Below are 19,598 nucleotides of genomic sequence, written 5' to 3' on the forward strand. Positions count from 1 at the left end.
GTCCCACATTCATTCGGGAGGGTACTCCTAAGGGATTGAAGACCATATCAACGGGTGTTCCATCTTGCAAATAGGGCATATCTTGCCTAGGCAAAATTTTGGAAATGATCCCTTTATTCCCATGTCTTCCGGCTACTTTATCCCCAACTTTGATTTCACGTTTCTGTAAAATATATACACGAACCATTATGTCGAGCGGGTCCCTTTGGATCCATTTCACATCGATAACGCGCCCTCTTCCACCTATAGGTAATTTCAGAGAAGTTTCTTTTGAAGTGGAAACCTCAAGGCCAAATATGGCCCGTAATAATCCAGCTTCCGCGATATAAGATGATTCGCTCGCTATCTGAGGCGTTAATTTACCTACTAAAATATCACCAGTTTCTACCCAGGATCCCAACCTAACAACTCCATTTCTGTCCAAATTGCGGAGTAAATGTTCTTCTAGATGTGGTATTTCTTTAGTGATTTTTTCAGCGGAGCCCTGGCTTGTCGTATCCGTCTGAATTTCATATTTCCGGATGTGAAAAGAGGTATAAATATCTTCATATACCAAACGTTCGCTAATTAGTACTGCGTCTTCAAAATTGTAACCTTCCCATGGCATATAAGCTACTAATACGTTTTTTCCTAAAGCAAGTTCGCCCCCAATTGTAGCAGCTCCTTCTGCTAAAATTTGTCCTTTTTTAATGGATTTACCCCGTGGAACCCGGGGTTTTTGGTGCATACAAGTATTTTTGTTAGAGCGACGGTGGTTAACTAAAGGAATACTTATAGTCTTCCCACTACTTGATAAAAGTATCTTATGACTATCAGTAGAAATGATCTTTCCCTCGCGTTCGGCTATAATGGAAACCCTCGAATCTAGAGCTGTTTGGCGTTCCAATCCAGTTCCAACAATGCATTTCTCGGACCGAGAAAGCGGAACTGCTTGGCGCTGCATATTAGAACTCATTAAAGCCCGATTCGCATCATTGTGCTCAATAAAAGGAATGAGAGAACCCCCAATAGAAAAATATTGGAAAGGAAAAATACTTCTAACATGAATCTGTTCCCATGCAATAGTCAAGAATTCTTGACGGTATCTAGCCGGAACAACCTGTTCTTCCTGAATACCTTGATTCAAGGACAAAGAATTTCCTGCTGCTATCATATAATATTCATCTCTATTTGGTGATAGATAAACCACCTGTCTCTCTTTTTTTTCTTTTGCTTTCTCAGCAGATATTTCATAAAACGGACTCTCTATGGATCCCCACAAGTGATCAATTCTCGCATGAATTGTTAAGGATCCAGTAAGTCCAACATTGATTCCTTCAGACGTGTCAATTGGACAAATACGCCCATAGTGACTCGGATGAATATCTCGGCTCCGAAAACTTGCGGTTCTCCCCGTCAACCCTCCAGGACCTAAACAACTCACTTTTCGCCCATGAACAGTTTGTGTCAATGGATTCGTTTGATCAAAAACTTGAGATAACGGGTATGTGCCAAAAAAGGTCTCATAAGTAGTTATTAATAAAATTGAAGTTGAAGTTGGAGTTACCAAAGTTTGGGGAGTCGGTTTCGATTGACGTATGAATACTCTACGAATAGTTTTTTGAACTGCATGTTGTAAACGACCAAGAGCCAATCCGAATTGATCTTGTAACAGATCCGCAACCGAACGAATACGTTTATTTTTCAAGTGATTCATATCGTCATCGTCAAGTATACCCGTTCCAAATTTCATTCCAATCAAATGATCCGTAGCGGCCAATACATCTCGTGGTAACAAGAATGTATTGTTCTGAGGAATATCAAGATTAAGTCTCCGATTCATATTTCGTCGACCAATCCTTCCTAATTCACATTTTTGTTGAAAAAATTTCTTTTGTAATTCCTCGCATAAGGACTCCGAAAATACCAGGTCCCCACCTACACAAGCAAATTGTTGATAAAACTCCAAAATAGCTTTTTCTTTTGACTCAATCCTCTTCTTCTCTTTAGCATTCGGGAAAGACAAGAAAATTTCAGGGTAGGAAACATTATCCAGAATTTCTCTTAGATTCGAACCCATAGCTGATGATAGAACTAGAATAGATATCTTTTGTTTTCTACTCACGCGAGCCCATATCCTTTCTTTTTTATCAATTGCTAATTCCGATCTCCCCCCCCAATCTGATATTATAGTGCCAGTGTAGATAGAAATTCCCTTATGATCTAATTCCGAGCGGTAGTAAATACCAGGACTTAGCAATATTTGATTGATCACAATTCGGTATATTCCATTTATAATAAAGGTTCCTAAGGAATTCATTATAGGAATGTTTCCGATAGAAATGGTTTGCTTTTGCACATCGAAACCAAAAATTAATCTCGCAGATACATATAATTCGGAAGAATAGGTGAGTGATTCATACACAGCATCTCTTTCTTTTATCGAGGGTTCTAGCAGTTGATATCCTTTCGCAAATAATTGAAATGCAATTTCGTGATCTGGATCTTTAATTGTTGGAAACTTGTCAAGTTCTTCTGCCAAGGCTTGATTAATGAACCTACAAAATCCCTCGAATTGGATCTGACTAAATCCGGGTATTGTGGACATTCCCTCGTTTCCATTCCGGAGCATCTTAATCTTAAGTTTCCTGTTTATCAAAGAAAAATTCCATTATCAGCTCACTCTTCATCAATCCCTATGGATCGATCTAGCAATCATGGAATCTATATTCTGTTTACTGAATCACATGAAATTCTAGGGAACTCCACATACGTATTTCATATATGTATTTCATACATATGAATAGAGACCATTTGGACGAAAGTTCGAGTTTGCCAGGGGTACAAATGAAATGAAAATGAATTGATAAAACATTCCTACAAAAAAAATTCTGCCACTTATACTTTATGTTATGATATTCTAATCAGATTGGATGGCAAAGATTTCTCATTTTATCTCCTTTCTATGAATGTAATAAAGCCGTAATATAATATACTAGAAAGTTTGACTTTACTTCGATTTAGAATAGCGTGCTTACTTTAATTTCTCAAAATAATTTGAGGGTTCTTTTTTATTTCGGATCGGAGTAGTATAATTGCTAGAAAATTCAGTATTTCATTGTGGAATTCTAAAATAAAGTAAGTCCCTTTTTTAAGTACATGCCAATCTAGTTATCCACCTCTCCCCATATCCATGCTTTTCTTTTATCGTAATTTCACTTGGGTACGCCAAGATAGTCAGGTTATACTCTATATCAGAGCAAATTTCCTTTTTTTATTCAAGATATTTAATTTAATACTTTGAAAAATTAAAGCATGATTCCCCATAGAGATATGTACATAAAGGGGATCTTTGGATAATAATGCTGTTCGGACCTAAAGTTTACCTATACACGGATTAAGCATAAAGCCATAATATTTTATTATGCCATTGAAGGGGGGGGAGATAATACCGATTTAAGAGTAGTTCACTACTGCAATAAAAAAAAGAGAATTCTAGTTAACGGTTCCAATTTATTCTGAATTTTGCAGCCTGTGAATAGAAATCCACTTTTTCTTCTTTTTCATCTCAATAGAAAGAAATGGGAAGTTTTATTGTGTTAACAATGTATGTTTTAAGATAGAATCTATCGAGGAGAATAATAGAAACTGGATCAAAAAAAGCAGGAATAGATTTTTTGAAAAAGATTGGAAAAAAGTAAGTAGAATTATATTCAAAATAAAAGGGGCTTTTCGTAAGAAAACGTGGATGAATACTTGCTGTTTTCTAGATTTTTGATCGGATTTTTTGGCGGCATGGCCAAGCGGTAAGGCAGGGGACTGCAAATCCTTTATCCCCAGTTCAAATCTGGGTGCCGCCTGATCAATAAAATACTTAGGTTTTTTTTATAGTGCTGATCGAATTCGATAAATTTTTACTTCGCATAAGTTCGGGCAAGAGAGTAACTGGGCCTGCCGATACTGGGTTTAGAGAAACCATACCATAGTTCTATCCTCAAACTAGGGTTAGGGTTTGTTTTGACGGTAGTGGCCAAAATGGTTATCAATAGGGGTGAGGTAGTGTTTCCTTATTCTTTTATTATATGAATTTGAATTGGTTCTTAATTGAGATTCGATTTGATAATTTTAAAATACGAGGATAAGATGTCAGAAATCTTGGTATCCAAAGAAAGGTCCCTAAGGGGCATTCTTTTTTTTTTTCAATCTAAGATTCAAGAAGGGACTCCACGAAAGAATATCAAGACTTACTAATTATTATACATTTTTTTATCGTACATCTTATGTTACCTACATACACTAAAGTAAGGACTACTTAATTCTAACGAGAATCAGATTAAATAGGTCGATCAAAAATCAATTTAGGAGTTGTATTATGGATAAAATCTCTTCATTCTTTCATAGAATGATACAAAGCAAGGCTGCAGGGTTTAGGTCAAAAATAAACATTAGGTAAGGTAGGTATCCAATAAATATTTATCTATCGATAATTTTATGGTATATTCGGGCGTCCTTTGCTTAAAAAAAAAAAAAAGAGTAACAAAAGGAATAAAAAATCTTCCTATTCCCGCTTCTTCTATTCAGGACATCATTCCCGTACTCTTTCTTTTTTAAGGAAAAAAGGGCTATAGTATCTCGTATTTTTAATGCTCTCTAATTCTACCAGAATTCCTATAAGAATTTGTTAGGAGTAAATTCCTTGAACTGATTGATCCATGGCCTTAGGGCGGAATCCCTTTTTGACTCTGTACCCTTGATTCCACTATGATTATTGATCAATAGTAGAATAATCCCTTCATAGAAATAGGAGACATAATTTAGATGGATATAGTAAGTCTCGCTTGGGCTGCTTTAATGGTAGTCTTTACATTTTCTCTTTCACTAGTAGTATGGGGAAGGAGTGGACTCTAGGGATACTACTAATTGATTAAGTAATCAAATTGTTGTATCAATTCTTTTCTTTAATGGATCATTTTGCATTAATCATTTTGTCAAACGTTATTCTTTAATCTTTTTCTTTAGTTTTGTTTCACTCCTGTAAGAAACTCTTGTATTGTAAGTTGTAATGTAAGAAAGAGCCATTATACCAATTCAGAATTTCTACTAGAAATGACGAATGGTTAAAAAAAGTTCTATACATAAGAAAATTAGACTTTCTTCCACGGAACTATTCACGGCATATCACACATTTTCCATTTCCTTTTACTTTTTACTATAGTCTATTCTTCATATTATTTTTCTTTCCTTCCATGGATTCTTTGGTCAAGAATTGTCTTAGATTTTTTTATTTTGACCTGATTGAAATTAAGTGGATGCAATGAAAAAAGAAATTGAATTAGACTACTTAACTATTTCAATCTACTAATCTATTCTATGTAGATTCAAAGATAATATAATAGAAAGAATCTAAAGTGTCGTAGAAAAAACTATATGTAGTTCTTTCTACCACACTTTAAGATTCCAACCAGATCCTTTCATTTAAGACTTGGATTTTTTTTATTTAATCCCTTTTTAATTTCTTCAATGATTAATTGGAATTCCAATTAATTATTTTGGCTGACTGTTTTTACATAAATAATAAGTAAAAAAGAAGTAGGAACTAGAATGAACAGTGCAGTAGCAATAAATGCGAGAATATTGACTTCCATAACCTCTTTATTTTTTATTTTCACAATAACTCGGGATGTAATCCCATGGAGAGGAAAAAGGGGTATCTTGTAAATTCAAGGGTAGGGCTTGCATTCTGATAATACTGAATCAATTCAATATTATGAATATCGGATCTATCAAATCAATTCATGGATGAGAGTTATATTTCACGGATGAGAGTTATATAGTATAACATAGGAAGATCCTCTATCCACACTAAGACCAAAATGGGTTTTTTGATTGGATTAGGAATTCCCTCTTTTTTAATCCTTTTCTACTTTTTCTTTTCTATATCTCTAAACCCACGAGCTTTCTTAATCTTATACTTTCTTAATCTTATACAATTTCCCTTCCTTTTTCTTATAGTTATACATACAATTATGTATGTATTATATGACCAACTTTCACTTTCTATGGGTCACATAGACATCCAAATAAGCAGTAGAAGTGAGATGGGGAAAAGAGGTCTGAAATAAAAAGGGAATACGATTTATGTATGGATTCCGGTAAAATACCGGTACTCTATTCCATAAGAGTGGAATAGGAAATTAAGATGAGGATGGTATCATCATAAAGAAAGATAGAGTAATATAATATCCTAAATTCTACTAATCCACATATCGTATGTGTGTCTTTCTTTATCGATTGGGAGTAGTGAAAAAAAAATTCCTATATGCCCTCCCTCCCTCTTTAATGAGAGATGCAAAATAAAAAAGTGAAGTAAGGGTGCCCTGTGGGTATTTGATCTTGCTCCCTGCCCCTTTTTTTCATGGAAAAAGGAAATATCAATTTCTCCATTCATTGAACCCTAGTTCGGGACTGACGGGGCTCGAACCCGCAGCTTCCGCCTTGACAGGGCGGTGCTCTGACCAATTGAACTACAATCCCCGCGGGGTGTATGGCATACCCATTCTTAAATAGAACCATAAGAAGATTCGATTCGTCTTTCGTACTCTAAGAAATAGACGAATCATATACTACATACCCACATATTATATTATACGTGGGTATAGTGAGAGTGACATAACTAGTATGTCGTGATTTTTTATCACTAAAAATGGATAATAATCCAGCCTTCAATAAGAAAAACTCTTTTGTTTGTAAGAAAGGAATGAGAGAGATATGGATTAGAAAAAAAAATTTCCCTTTTTTCTTTATCTTTTATTTCTATAGATCAGACATTTTATTTTATGGAAGAAAAACAAAAGGATTTAGTTCATACTCACGAAGCCCTAGATTTTTGGTTTGGGCCGAGCTGGATTTGAACCAGCGTAGACATTGTCAACGAATTTACAGTCCGTCCCCATTAACCACTCGGGCATCGACCCAGGAAGAATTTATTCTAGGGTTTTTGCTAATCTATGATTAACCTCCTTTCATAATACTCCCTACCCCCAGGGGAAGTCGAATCCCCGCTGCCTCCTTGAAAGAGAGATGTCCTGAACCACTAGACGATAGGGGCATCACTAGACGATAGGGCCATATACAACCGCTCGTGATTATACTATAATCATAGTATGAGCAGTTTTTTGGAATTGTCAATATACTCGAAAAGTATAAATAGATCCAAAGCAAAGAGTTTTTCCAACTTTTCTGTTATGTTTTCATCTAGGATTTTTTTTAGTTGATCGTTATAGATTAATTCTCCGTGCTTCATTTAGTGTTCATACCAAAAATGCATCCATCCCGCACTAAGTCATAAAATTCTCTAAAAATATAGAGAAAGTTTCAAAAACAAAGAAAAAAAGTGAATCAATTTAGTAGAAAAGTACTCTATCAGATTCGAACCAACGACTTACGTCTTAGCACGAGATTACTCTACCACTAATTTAAAAAGCCCTTTATCGGATTTGAACCGATGACTTATGCCTTACCATGGCATTACTCTACCACTGAGTTAAAAGGGCTTTTTATTTAATTCAAAAATTAGCCACTTGGATTTCCCATTATGGGTCTACTGCATAATGTACATATTATATATATAATATATAGAGATAGAGAGAGAGACATTATGTAGAGATTGTATATGTATATATCGATATCTTGAGAGCTCAAAATAAAATTAATAAAAAAAAACATACCCTACATAACATATCCAACTCTTCTTGGTTCAGGGTTTTCCGTTTCCGAAGACTAGTAAAATAGGCGGATTCTGGAACCCCAAGGATTCAACGGTATATGGATATGGAAAATATAAGATTTCCGATCCTAGCGGGAAAAGGCGGGGAACAGATACCCAATAGGATATAGGATCCTTGGGAGGAACTTTTGGTAATGGCCTTGATCCTCTATGCTATTTTTTATGTGTTCTTAGTTCTATTGAACTTTTTGCATTCTTTTAAACAAGAATCTAATAAACTAGAATTGAGTCAGTGGAAAAAAGGAGAGAGAGGAAAGTGTTAAATGGAGAGAGTCGACTAATCAGAGACTTTTAGGATCTTCTTTACATCAGGTAAATCTGTCGGCCCTGTCCGTTTTTTTCTTTAAGTTACGACTCTTTGCTGCTTACTTCTATCAAGCCATAGGGAAAGTCTATGATGAATTTGGAAAACTCATCTCACTCTTACTCTATGGCTCGGACTTAATGGGGGAAGAAAACATCTTCCATAATTTCTTTTTTGTTCAATTCTGGACAAAAAAGAAAAGGAAAAAAGGAATTTATAGGGACAGTGTTACCCCCTATATCCCCTAGTTTATATTGTAGGAATAATAAAACAATTTAGCAGTCTGACACACTTACGTCCTTGCAAAGTAAATAATTATTATTGTAGTCGTAACCGTAGAATAGGATCCTAATCAAAATAAATACATTTGGTTCAGGCGCTATTAGCATGGTAAGAAAAGATTTTTTTTACAGACCAGAGGGGCTATCTAAATCCTAAAGTAAAGGCGAGCGATCGAAGTAGAAGTACCAACGGCTCAGTGTCATGAACCTTCTCCATCTGATTCAATAAGGGGGAATTAGCCTTCTTGTCAAATGGCTATCCTTGACAAAGGGTACCATTTATACCATAATCTACAATGTAGCGGGTATAGTTTAGTGGTAAAAGTGTGATTCGTTCTATTAATAACTGAATTTGAAATGATATACTTAAGGCATCCTTAAGTTTTTTATTTTTATATTCCGATGAAAACTTTAGTTCTTATAAAGGATTAAATCCTTTTCCTCTCAATAGCATATTGAGGAAGAATATACATTCTGGCGATTTGTATCCAAAGACTAATTTAAATTGCATCCAAAATAAAAATAGGATTATGAGTACAGAGTCGCGAAGCATAATTTTGCATTGGATTAAGTATTCCAATTTTGAAAATATGAGTAAAGGATCTATGGATGAAGATACAAAAAAGTTGATTTCCAATCGTAACTAAATCTTCTTAAAATAAGGAATAAGGAAGCCAAATAGCTAAAAAACGATAGTTTTGGTTTACTAGAACCATCCGCATATTGTTTCAGCTCGGTGGAAACCCAATTCTTTTCCTCAGGATCTCTTGAATGAAATTAGGGAACGAAGTAAGTAGATTAGATGAATTTAGATAGAATTTCTATCTCCTACTCTATAAGGATCATCTAGAAAGCGGAGAGCTTTGGTTCCATTCAAATAGAAAAGCTGACATAGATGTTAAGTGGTGAGAATATCCATAAAGGAGCCGAATGAAATCAAAATTTCATGTTCGGTTTTGAATTAGAGACGTTAAAAATAATCAACCAACGTCGACTATAACCCCTAGCCTTCCAAGCTAACGATGCGGGTTCGATTCCCGCTACCCGCTCCATTCTGTATAAAAGGAGTATTCTATTTGTCTAGACATGTTAGAGGCTTGTATTCAAGCCTTTTTTGTCCACCAGTTTCTGGTACTCCAGAGCGGAGTAGAGCAGTTTGGTAGCTCACGAGGCTCATAACCTTGAGGTCACGGGTTCGATTCCCGTCTCCGCACTTAGCAGTCTGTATAAAAGGACTATTCTATTTCTCTAGATATGTATGGTAGAGGGGCGTATCCAACCCTTTTTTATTCATTAGTTCCCGGCCCTAGAGGGCAAAATTGAGCAGTTTGCGAAGTCACTTGCCTTCAAAAAAAGAAGGCGCAAGGCCTCTCCCTACCCTGCAGAAAATAAAAATGAAACGAAAGGGACAGTCTACCTCTCCCTTCCCTTTAAAAAAAGTTTGCCCGTTGTTTGTCTCAGTTAATACCCAATTTTGGAGCTCTGTTGGCGAGTTCTATTTCTGCCTCTGGAGCGCCCTCTTTTTTTGAGTGGGATGCAAAGGAAGGGTAAGATAGTAAGGGATACGGCACTAGACTAACACCTAATTAATACTTAATTTAATATAAGTAGTTAAACAGTTAACTAGACTAAACTTTTTATCATAGTACTTTGATAAATTAAGCGGGCGAGCGGCGGGAATCGAACCCGTATCTTCTCCTTGGCAAGGAGATATTTTACCATTGAACTACGCTCGCTACGGTATATATTTTATAGCGTATATCCGCCTGGGTCGACCTTCTATGTCTGGGTCGACCGTTTCATTTCATTTTCTATTATATTAGAGTTTTCCTTTTTTTATTATCTGTCAATGAATATTCTAATGGGATGGAATTTCATAATACTGAAAGAGAAGAGCTAGCAATTCGGAACGCAAATTGCGTTTTAATACGTCTCACTATTCTAATTTTTTAGAAGAAATGGCCTTTATTATTTCTTTTTTATGGGGTTAATAAATATTAACCAAATTTCATTTAAGAAATGAGAGAATTCAGAATAGCTACGAGAAAGACTAGTCCAATCCATAATGATGTACCGGAAAATACAACATTTTTATTATTTGACCAACCATCAGGAGAAGCAAATACAAGGGGTACACTAATTACTAAGACTGAGGAAGTCGCAATTAATGCAAAAACAGCTAATTGGAAAGCAATAGTCATATTTCTAATCTCCAAGCTACCATCAAATAAAGTTGACTACATATTTGATCCCTCACTTAAACCAAAATTGTAAAAAAATACAAGAAGTAGGAGGGGTTTAATCATGAATCCATTGATTCTTCTCTTTAATTCAAATTTATTACTTAAACCGCTTTTTTATTTGGATATGGGGGTGAGAAGAGATTATTTACTCTTTATTTCACAAGCGGGTATAGCGGATCCTGTATCCGTGTATACAGTATACAGAGATATATCGAAAAGGAACTTGTATCTGATATCTTTCTAGAGGCTAATAAATCTTTTTATTTTTTATATGGCTATGTTCTATTTGTAGGAGTAAAATAAGGATTAGGCTGTGGAGAGATGGCTGAGTGGTTGATAGCTCCGGTCTTGAAAACCGGTATAGTTCTAGGAACTATCGAGGGTTCGAATCCCTCTCTCTCCTTTTGCTTATTGAATACGTTTGTTTCTTTCATTTTTATTTATTTTTTTTTTCTGTCCCTTATCTTTCTTTCATAAAAAGGAATGAATGGCTCGGCTAGATGGAATAACCGAGCCAGAACAGAAAAAAAGTAGAACAGGTATAAATAAGAAAATCTTAGTTAAGAGGGTTCATGTAAAGAACAGGTTCCAAATCACGATCGATTCCCTTTTCAAAACCTGCTGCAGCAGCTCGGGCTCTTCCTGCATGCCATAAATGGCCCACAAAAAAGAAGAATCCTAGAACAAAATGAGAAGTTGATAACCAACTTCTAGGAGAGACATAATTAACTGCATTGATCTCGGTAGCTACGCCACCCACGGAATTTAAAGAGCCTAAAGGAGCGTGGGTCATATATTCTGCTGAGCGTCGTTCTTGCCAAGGTTGTATGTCTTTTTTCAACCTACTCAAGTCCAAACCGTTGGGGCCCCTTAGAGGTTCTAACCATGGAGCACGAAGGTCCCAAAAACGCATAGTTTCCCCTCCAAAGATAACCTCCCCAGTTGGGGAACGCATTAGATATTTACCTAAACCTGTGGGTCCTTGAGCGGATCCCACATTAGCTCCAAGACGCTGGTCTCTAACTAGAAAAGTAAATGCTTGAGCTTGAGAAGCTTCTGGCCCGGTGGGTCCATAAAACTCACTCGGATAAGCTGTATTATTGAACCATACAAAACAACAAGCGATAAAACCAAAGACAGATAAAGCAGCTAAACTATAAGACAAGTAAGCTTCTCCAGACCATACAAATGCACGGCGAGCCCATGCGAAGGGTTTGGTTAAAATATGCCAAATTCCGCCAAATACACAAATAAAACCCAACCATACATGCCCACCAATTATATCTTCTAAATCATCTACACTAACAATCCACCCTTCTCCACCAAAAGGAGATTTTAGTAAATAACCAAATATAACACTGGGACTAAGGGTCAAATTGGTAATTTTTCTTACATCTCCCCCCCCAGGGGCCCAGGTATCATATACACCGCCAAAATAAAGAGCCTTGAGTACTAGAAGAAAAGCACCTAGACCTAACAAAATTAAGTGAATACCCAAAATTGTAGTCATTTTATTTCTATCTTTCCAGACATAACCAAAGAATGGAAAAGATTCCTCAAGAGTCTCGGGTCCCAGAAGCGCGTGATAAATGCCACCGAAGCCTAAGACTGCGGAGGAAATTAGGTGAAGTACGCCAGATACAAAGTACGGAAAAGTATCTAGAACTTCCCCCCCTGGCCCTACTCCCCAACCTAGAGTAGCTAAGTGTGGAAGTAAAATCAACCCTTGTTCATACATGGGCTTTTCTGGTACGAAATGGGCCACTTCAAATAGGTTCATTGCTCCGCCCAGAATACGATTAATCCGGCATGAGCTACATGAGCTCCAAGCAGTTTACCGGACAAATTGATAAGTCTGGCATTCCCAGCCCACCAAGCAAAGCCGGTGGTTTCTTGGTCACGACCAGCTAAAACGAAAGTTCCATTAAAGAGCGTTTCCACGTGGTAGAACCTCCTCAGGGAATATAAGATTTTCATGAGGCTGATCCTGAGCTGCCATCCACGCACGAATACCCTCGTTTAAAAGAATATTTTTGGTGTAGAAAGTCTCAAATTCAGGATCTTCCGCTGCACGGATTTCCTGGGAAACAAAGTCATAGGCACGTAAGTTCAGAGCCAAGCCAACTACGCCAATAGCACTCATCCATAAACCGGTGACGGGTACAAATAGCATAAAGAAATGTAACCAACGTTTATTGGAAAAAGCAACACCAAAGATTTGGGACCAAAAGCGGTTAGCAGTGACCATTGAATAAGTTTCTTCAGCTTGAGTTGGGTTAAAAGCACGGAAGGTATTTGCACCATCACCGTCCTCAAATAGAGTGTTTTCTACGGTCGCTCCATGAATAGCGCATAGCAGAGCCGCACCTAATACTCCGGCAACTCCCATCATATGAAATGGGTTCAACGTCCAATTATGAAATCCTTGGAAGAAAAGGATGAATCGAAATATCGCTGCTACGCCAAAACTCGGCGCAAAGAACCAACCAGATTGCCCCAGTGGATAAATAAGGAATACAGAAACAAAAACAGCAATTGGACCAGAGAATGAGATTGCATTATAAGGCCGCAATTGAACAGACCGAGCAAGTTCAAATTGGCGTAACATGAAACCTATTAGTGCAAAAGCCCCGTGGAGAGCTACAAAAGTCCATAGACCGCCTAATTGACACCAACGAGTAAAATCTCCTTGTGCTTCGGGCCCCCATAGTAGCAACAAAGAGTGTGCTAAACTATTGGCAGGGGTAGAAACTGCTGCGGTTAAGAAATTACAACCTTCCAAATAGGAACTAGCCAATCCATGGGTATACCAAGAAGTTACAAAAGTTGTCCCTGTAAACCAACCCCCTAAAGCGAAATAAGCACAAGGAAAGAGCAATAGGCCAGACCATCCTACAAAAAACGAAACGGTCCCTTCGTAACCAGTCATCCATAGTATCAAATAGATCATTTTCTTCTTTAGGAATTCTACCAAGGGCTATAGTCATAGTGATCCTCCTATTCAATTACTTCAACCATTTCCGAGCACCTCATATCACTTTCCAAGGCATATGATAGTTTTATTATCTGTGGACGATTTCTTTCTCGTTCAATGCCCTTTTTCAATGGTCTCGAAGAGAGAAATTTCCCATTTTTATCTATGGAGTCACAGTCACAACCGAGGTCGTGGTAAATCCATGAATTTGATTCGATTTGTTTTTCTTATACTATTTATTTGTTTTTCTTATACTATAGAAATAGAAATAAATTGTTTTTCTTATACTATAGAAAGAAATAAACCTTTGAATTCAGCATTATTCCAAGACTCCTATTTCAAAGTCTATCTTTTAAGGGAAAAATGCAAATAAAAGTAACCCTTCTTTTCCCATTCCCTCTCTATTGCATGGGTGGAAGAACTAAAATAATAGAGGATTCTGAAAAAAAAAATGGACCTTCGAAATCCAATTTTATGTGTAGCGCAAAGGAGTTGCGATTTCTTCTTATTCCTATAGAACATCTAGTAACAAGAATATGAAATCGTAAATAGCGAAAAATTCTTGTCTTGCGCGGTCTAAGTCTAAGGAAATAAAAAAAATTCGCTTATACAATTTCATCTACATCGAATTTATATATCAGAATAGCGGATAGAGGCATCATTAAAGGAGTCAGGTCTACTTACTTTATGCTTCTTTCCAATTTTATGGTGGATTTGATAAGAACCCTTTTTGCTTTCTTGATAAATAATCGACAAAAAAAGCGTTTTTTTTATATAACCTGCTTGTTTTATTATAATTATAACAAGTCCTATATGGAAATGCCCGCTAAAGAGAAAATCTATTTGATTGTCTCTCGGCCAATATCGATTTTTAGAAAGAAAAAACAAGAATTTTCTTCTTTTTTTATTAACATTAAGAAAAAAGAATATAATTAAAATGGAATTGGCAATATAATTTTTATAGACTTTTGAAAGAAAAAAAAGGGGTTTTTTGCAACCGTTATTTCTTATTTCTTGCCTATATCATATCACGGAAACCTTTCGCTTTGGAACGTGGAGAGATGGCTGAGTGGACTAAAGCGGCGGATTGCTAATCCGTTGTACAATTTTTTTGTACCGAGGGTTCGAATCCCTCTCTTTCCGCTCCCTTGGATCATTTGGGACTTTCGAATTGGAAAGAATTCTGACCCCCGGATTTTCTCATAGATAAATGTACGAAACAAATCCAATAAGAAAAAAAAAAACTGAATTTTTACTCCTCGCGTCCAGGATTCCGTCCTGGGTCATTAGATAAGAATCCAAAGATAAAGAGTGAAACAAAGAATATCACTACTGTATAAACAAAAAGTTTGAGAGTAAGCATTACATAATCTCCAAGATTTTTTTTTAAGGAATAGATTACCAGTTTTTCCTTACCACACGGATCCACTAGGATGGTTTTTTTTTATACCTAAAAATGCAAAAAAGAATTCTTGAAAAAAATTGCAAGAATTCTTTTATAATAAGCACTCTTATCAATAGCAAAAATAGGGTTAGGTGGTTAGGTATTGTGTAGGTACCTTTAGGTACCTGCTCAACCTAGGTGCAGGGGAGTAGAAAGGCTGATCCAAATTTATTGCTGTAGCTACCCATTCAATGTAGAAGAATTTAAATTTTAGAATCGAAGGTTCATAATATAAAAATATAAAACTTCTCGGCTTTTACCCATTTTAAAATTTTTTTGGAATGAACACATCATTCAATTTGGCATACAGAGTACTAAAGATTTCATCGAAAACTTACAGCAGCTTGCCAAACAAAGGCTAATAGAAAAAAGAATAGAGGTATAACAGGCATAATATCCACGATTGGATTGAAAATAGCATAAGCTTCGGGTAATTTGGCAAAGAAAAAACTAGTAGGATAAAGAACAGAATTAAAACAGATACAGGTTAAACTAAGTATATTAGGCATAACAAGCATTTCATTCTTGTAGAGTAAATAATTGGATTTTTCTTGAGTTATTTTTTTAAGGGAAAGAAGGAAAAGGCAGATTCAAAATCTTTTTTCTTCGGACTTTCCCAAACACAAAATACCTCCTTGTATTCGCACTCTCAAATGAGAGTGGAATAAATTCGACTTTCATATAATATCTTAATAGAATTCCATGTAATGATCAATGCATTTTTTTGATTCTATATTATCCGCATGTGTAGAATACTAGCAAGAGAATATCCCTCCTTTTTTATGTAATTGAAATGGTATTGACGAATAACAAATAAACATACTAGTGTTTATTAGTGTCGCATAAAACCCGAAATGGGGCGTGGCCAAGTGGTAAGGCAGCGGGTTTTGGTCCCGTTACTCGGAGGTTCGAATCCTTCCGTCCCAGATTGTTTCTGATGAAACAAACGGTGAAATCATATAGTATTCCGTACGAGACAAAAGTTTATTAAAGAGAATAATGATATCTTATTCTTTCTCAGAAAACATAATAAAGTCTTAAGTCCAGTCAAATTGACTATCTTTATTTTCATGAAAAAATGGGATCTATCAAGCACATTCAGGATATGCCTCTACTATAAAATCACTTAGTCATATTTTTTTCTTCCTTTTGGTATTCGAGTTGAAGAAGTACGAGAATTCTATAACTACCAAAAACTTTCAATCTTTTCATTGGAATAGTTTATTTAGTTATTATAGTTAATTGTTTTTGGTACTGAAAAAATATATTACTACTAGAATTCTAATTCTAGTAATTAAATTAATTAAACTTTTTTGGAGGTTGATAGTTTATTTATTGAGGAAGAGTCAATCCTTCTTTTCTCACTTCAAGATTGATCATCTCGAGCCATCCGTTGAGGGTGGAAATTTAAGAATAAATAAGTTTTAAGCAAACTTGTTTAGTCGTCTTTTTCAAACTATGTTTCATTCATATGATAGAATTTTAATATGGGTTTAAATAAATTGGATCTTGGCGGAGGCTTCCCGGATAAATACTTACTTTCTTTTATCCATATTGCTCCATAGATAGCAAGTTTTAATTAGTATAAAAAAACTAAACCAATGACTATTCATGATTCCATCCATATTGGATCAATTCTCTATACCACTTTGCAATGAAAAGAGGAATGTTTGTTATGGTAAAACTTCGTTTAAAACGATGTGGTAGAAAGCAACGTGCGACTTGAAGGACATGATCGATTGTGGATTTTGCTATCCATCATTTTCCATAGTAATGAAAATGCTCTTGGCTCGACATAGCCTGTTCTATTCGTTCCGAACCAAATTTGCGCTGGGTTTAAGTAACATAGTACACGATGGAGCTCGAGAGGACAGAATTTTTTTTATCAAGGGAAAGAATCTAGGGTTAGTGAAAACTAATAAATTAGGCCAACTTTGTCAGTCTATCCTTAATATAGAAATAAATCGAAAGGTTAAAATAAGAAGAAAGTCCAATAAAAGTATATCAGAATCAATCCCTCTTATTAGATTTCTATAGAAGAGATAAATGCTTTATCGAAGGAAATAAGAAAAAAGGGTATGTTGCTACTCTTTTGAAAGAAAAAAATAGGAATTCCCGAAGTAATGTCTAAACCCAAGGATTTCACAAATCAAAGATAAAGGATTCCAGAACAAGTAAACACAATTTTCAATTGTCTCAACAACAGAGTTGGATTAGAATAAGGAATAAAAGTCAATTCGTTCGAAATGAGACAAAGAAAAGAGTTTAAAGACGACTCAAAAATTTTGGAAGGATTTTGCCTTCGAAGTTTGTCAGGCAAAATTAGCCCACTTGAGTCATGAGTATAAATGAAATTTGTTTTTTCTGTAAGGAAATTAATGCACGTCATAGTCTAATTTCTATTATTATCGACAGAAATTCGAATCATTTTCTCGAGCCGTATGAGGAGAAAACCTCATATACGTTTCTAGGGGGGGGCGTTGTTTATCTACATCTATCCCAATAAGCTGTCTATCGAATCGTTGCAATTGATGTTCGATCTCGAAGAGAAGGAAGAGATCTTCAAAAAGTAGGTTTTTATGATCCGATAAAGAATCAAACTTGTTTAAATGTTCCAGCTATTCTCTATTTCCTTGAAAAGGGTGCTCAACCAACAAGAACTGTTTATGATATTTTAAGGAAGGCAGAATTCTTTAAAGAAAAAGAAAGAACTTTGAGTTAATTGAAGAACTAAATGAATCAAAAAATAGGATAGGAGAAGATTATTAGTATTCCTAGTTGTCTAATTATTTAGACACAATTTACCTCTTTTTTAATCCTATTTGGATTTATATTATATCGTGCCAATCCAACATAAGCCCCTATTTTATTTACTTTTTCTATCTAATTTGTTTTCTTACCATTGTATTTCCATTGACAAAGGTCTATTGAACAAATAGAATTTGTAGATAGATGGGTCTCTTTATCCTCACTCCATATTCAATTTTTCCGCCTACACTTCGCTCAAATGATAAGGGTGTTCCTCTTGCATGTATTCTCATACAATATAATATATATTTTTTATAATATATATTTTTTGTTAATAAAAATCGCTAAAAATAAGGAGAATTTGGCCATCGTGATTAGGGTCGCTCTTTTTTTAACTTTACTTTAGTGGAATTTCACCGGACCTGTTCGTTTTGGCATTTGAGTGTTTTTCATGGTCGATAAAAAAAATCTTTTGATGTCTTGCTAGTTCAATGTTTTGACAGAAGCGCGCGGTGTAATTCCATTGATTTTTGGATTTCGATCGTATCTAAGATCCTTTTTTTATCTGGGTTGCTAACTCAATGGTAGAGTACTCGGCTTTTAAGTGCGACTATGATCTTTTACACATTTGGATGAAACAACAAATTCGTCCAGACTCTTGGTAGAGTCTAGAAGACCACGACTGATCCTCAAAGGTAATGAATGGAAAAAATAGCATGTCGTAATAAAATCAATCTTTTTTGAATGGAATCCAAAATTACGATTTTCTGGGTCTAATGAATAAATGGATAGAGCCTGGCTCCAATTCTGGTAAAATAAAAAGCAACGAGCTGAACTTCCTAATTGGAATGATTCCCCGCTCTAATTAGACGTTAAAAATAGATTAGTGCCGGATGCGGGGAAAGGTTGGGTTTTCCTATGAGTGGACCCTTTATTTTTTCTTTTTTTTTTTAGAAATCCTAATTATTCTTGATTATGGATTGAATAAGGGATGTTATGGATTGAATGTGTAAAAGAAGCAGTATATTGATAAAGAGGCTGTATTCCAAAGTCAAAAGAGCGATTGGCCTGCAAAAATAAAAAACTTGTTCTGTTCTTTTTTTTTAATTAGAACAAACATAAACTAATTGGGTAGAAAAGGAGCAGAAAAAGATCTGTGGATTAGACTCCCTTTCTTTCCAGGGTTTGTATTAAAAATGCAACACCCTGTTCTGACCATATTGCACTATGTATCATCATTCGATAAACCGAGAAATGCTTCTTCTCTCTGATTCAAGTAGAAATACAAATGGAAAAATTCGAAGGGTATTCAGAAAAACATAAATCTCGTCAACAATACTTTGTCTACCCACTTCTCTTTCAGGAATATATTTATGCATTTGCCCACCATTATGGATTAAATGGTTCTGAACCTGTGGAAATAGTTGTTAGTTGTAATAACAAGAAATTTAGTTCACTACTTGTGAAACGTTTAATTATTCGAATGTATCAGCAGAATTTTTTGGATAACTCGGTTAATCATCCTAACCAAGATCGATTATTGGATTACAAAAATTATTTTTATTCTGAGTTTTATTCTCAGATTCTATCTGAAGGGTTTGCGATCGTTGTGGAAATCCCATTCTCGCTACGGGAATTTTTTTGTCTGAAAGAAAAAGAAATACCAAAGTTTCAGAATTTACGCTCTATTCATTCAATATTTCCCTTTTTAGAAGACAAATTTTTGCATTTGGATTATCTATCACATATAGAAATACCCTATCCTATCCATTTGGAAATCCTGGTTCAACTCCTTCAATACCGTATCCAAGATGTTCCATCTTTGCATTTATTGCGATT

At 35.5% G+C, this 19,598-nt stretch overlaps 7 non-coding genes across 7 annotated transcripts; 3 read left to right on the forward strand and 4 right to left on the reverse strand.

Moving 5' to 3' along the window:
• Positions 1-3,768: 3,768 nt before the first annotated feature.
• TRNAC-GCA (transfer RNA cysteine (anticodon GCA)) lies at positions 3,769-3,839 on the forward strand. Its single transcript has one exon. It is a non-coding gene; the product is annotated as a tRNA-Cys (tRNA).
• A 2,600-nt stretch (positions 3,840-6,439) lies between these two features.
• TRNAD-GUC (transfer RNA aspartic acid (anticodon GUC)) lies at positions 6,440-6,513 on the reverse strand. Its single transcript has one exon. It is a non-coding gene; the product is annotated as a tRNA-Asp (tRNA).
• A 358-nt stretch (positions 6,514-6,871) lies between these two features.
• TRNAY-GUA (transfer RNA tyrosine (anticodon GUA)) lies at positions 6,872-6,953 on the reverse strand. The gene has a single exon. It is a non-coding gene; the product is annotated as a tRNA-Tyr (tRNA).
• A 507-nt stretch (positions 6,954-7,460) lies between these two features.
• TRNAT-GGU (transfer RNA threonine (anticodon GGU)) lies at positions 7,461-7,532 on the reverse strand. Its single transcript has one exon. It is a non-coding gene; the product is annotated as a tRNA-Thr (tRNA).
• A 2,483-nt stretch (positions 7,533-10,015) lies between these two features.
• Positions 10,016-10,086, reverse strand: TRNAG-GCC (transfer RNA glycine (anticodon GCC)). The gene has a single exon. It is a non-coding gene; the product is annotated as a tRNA-Gly (tRNA).
• Positions 10,087-10,908: 822 nt separating this feature from the next.
• On the forward strand, positions 10,909-10,996 carry TRNAS-UGA (transfer RNA serine (anticodon UGA)). Its single transcript has one exon. It is a non-coding gene; the product is annotated as a tRNA-Ser (tRNA).
• A 3,626-nt stretch (positions 10,997-14,622) lies between these two features.
• Positions 14,623-14,710, forward strand: TRNAS-GCU (transfer RNA serine (anticodon GCU)). The gene has a single exon. It is a non-coding gene; the product is annotated as a tRNA-Ser (tRNA).
• The last annotated feature ends 4,888 nt before the right edge of the window (positions 14,711-19,598 follow it).

This window comes from Triticum urartu, unplaced genomic scaffold, assembly GCF_056163025.1.
Source record: "Triticum urartu cultivar PI428250 unplaced genomic scaffold, HENAU_Tu73 scaffold2, whole genome shotgun sequence".
Classification (NCBI taxonomy): domain Eukaryota; kingdom Viridiplantae; phylum Streptophyta; class Magnoliopsida; order Poales; family Poaceae; genus Triticum; species Triticum urartu.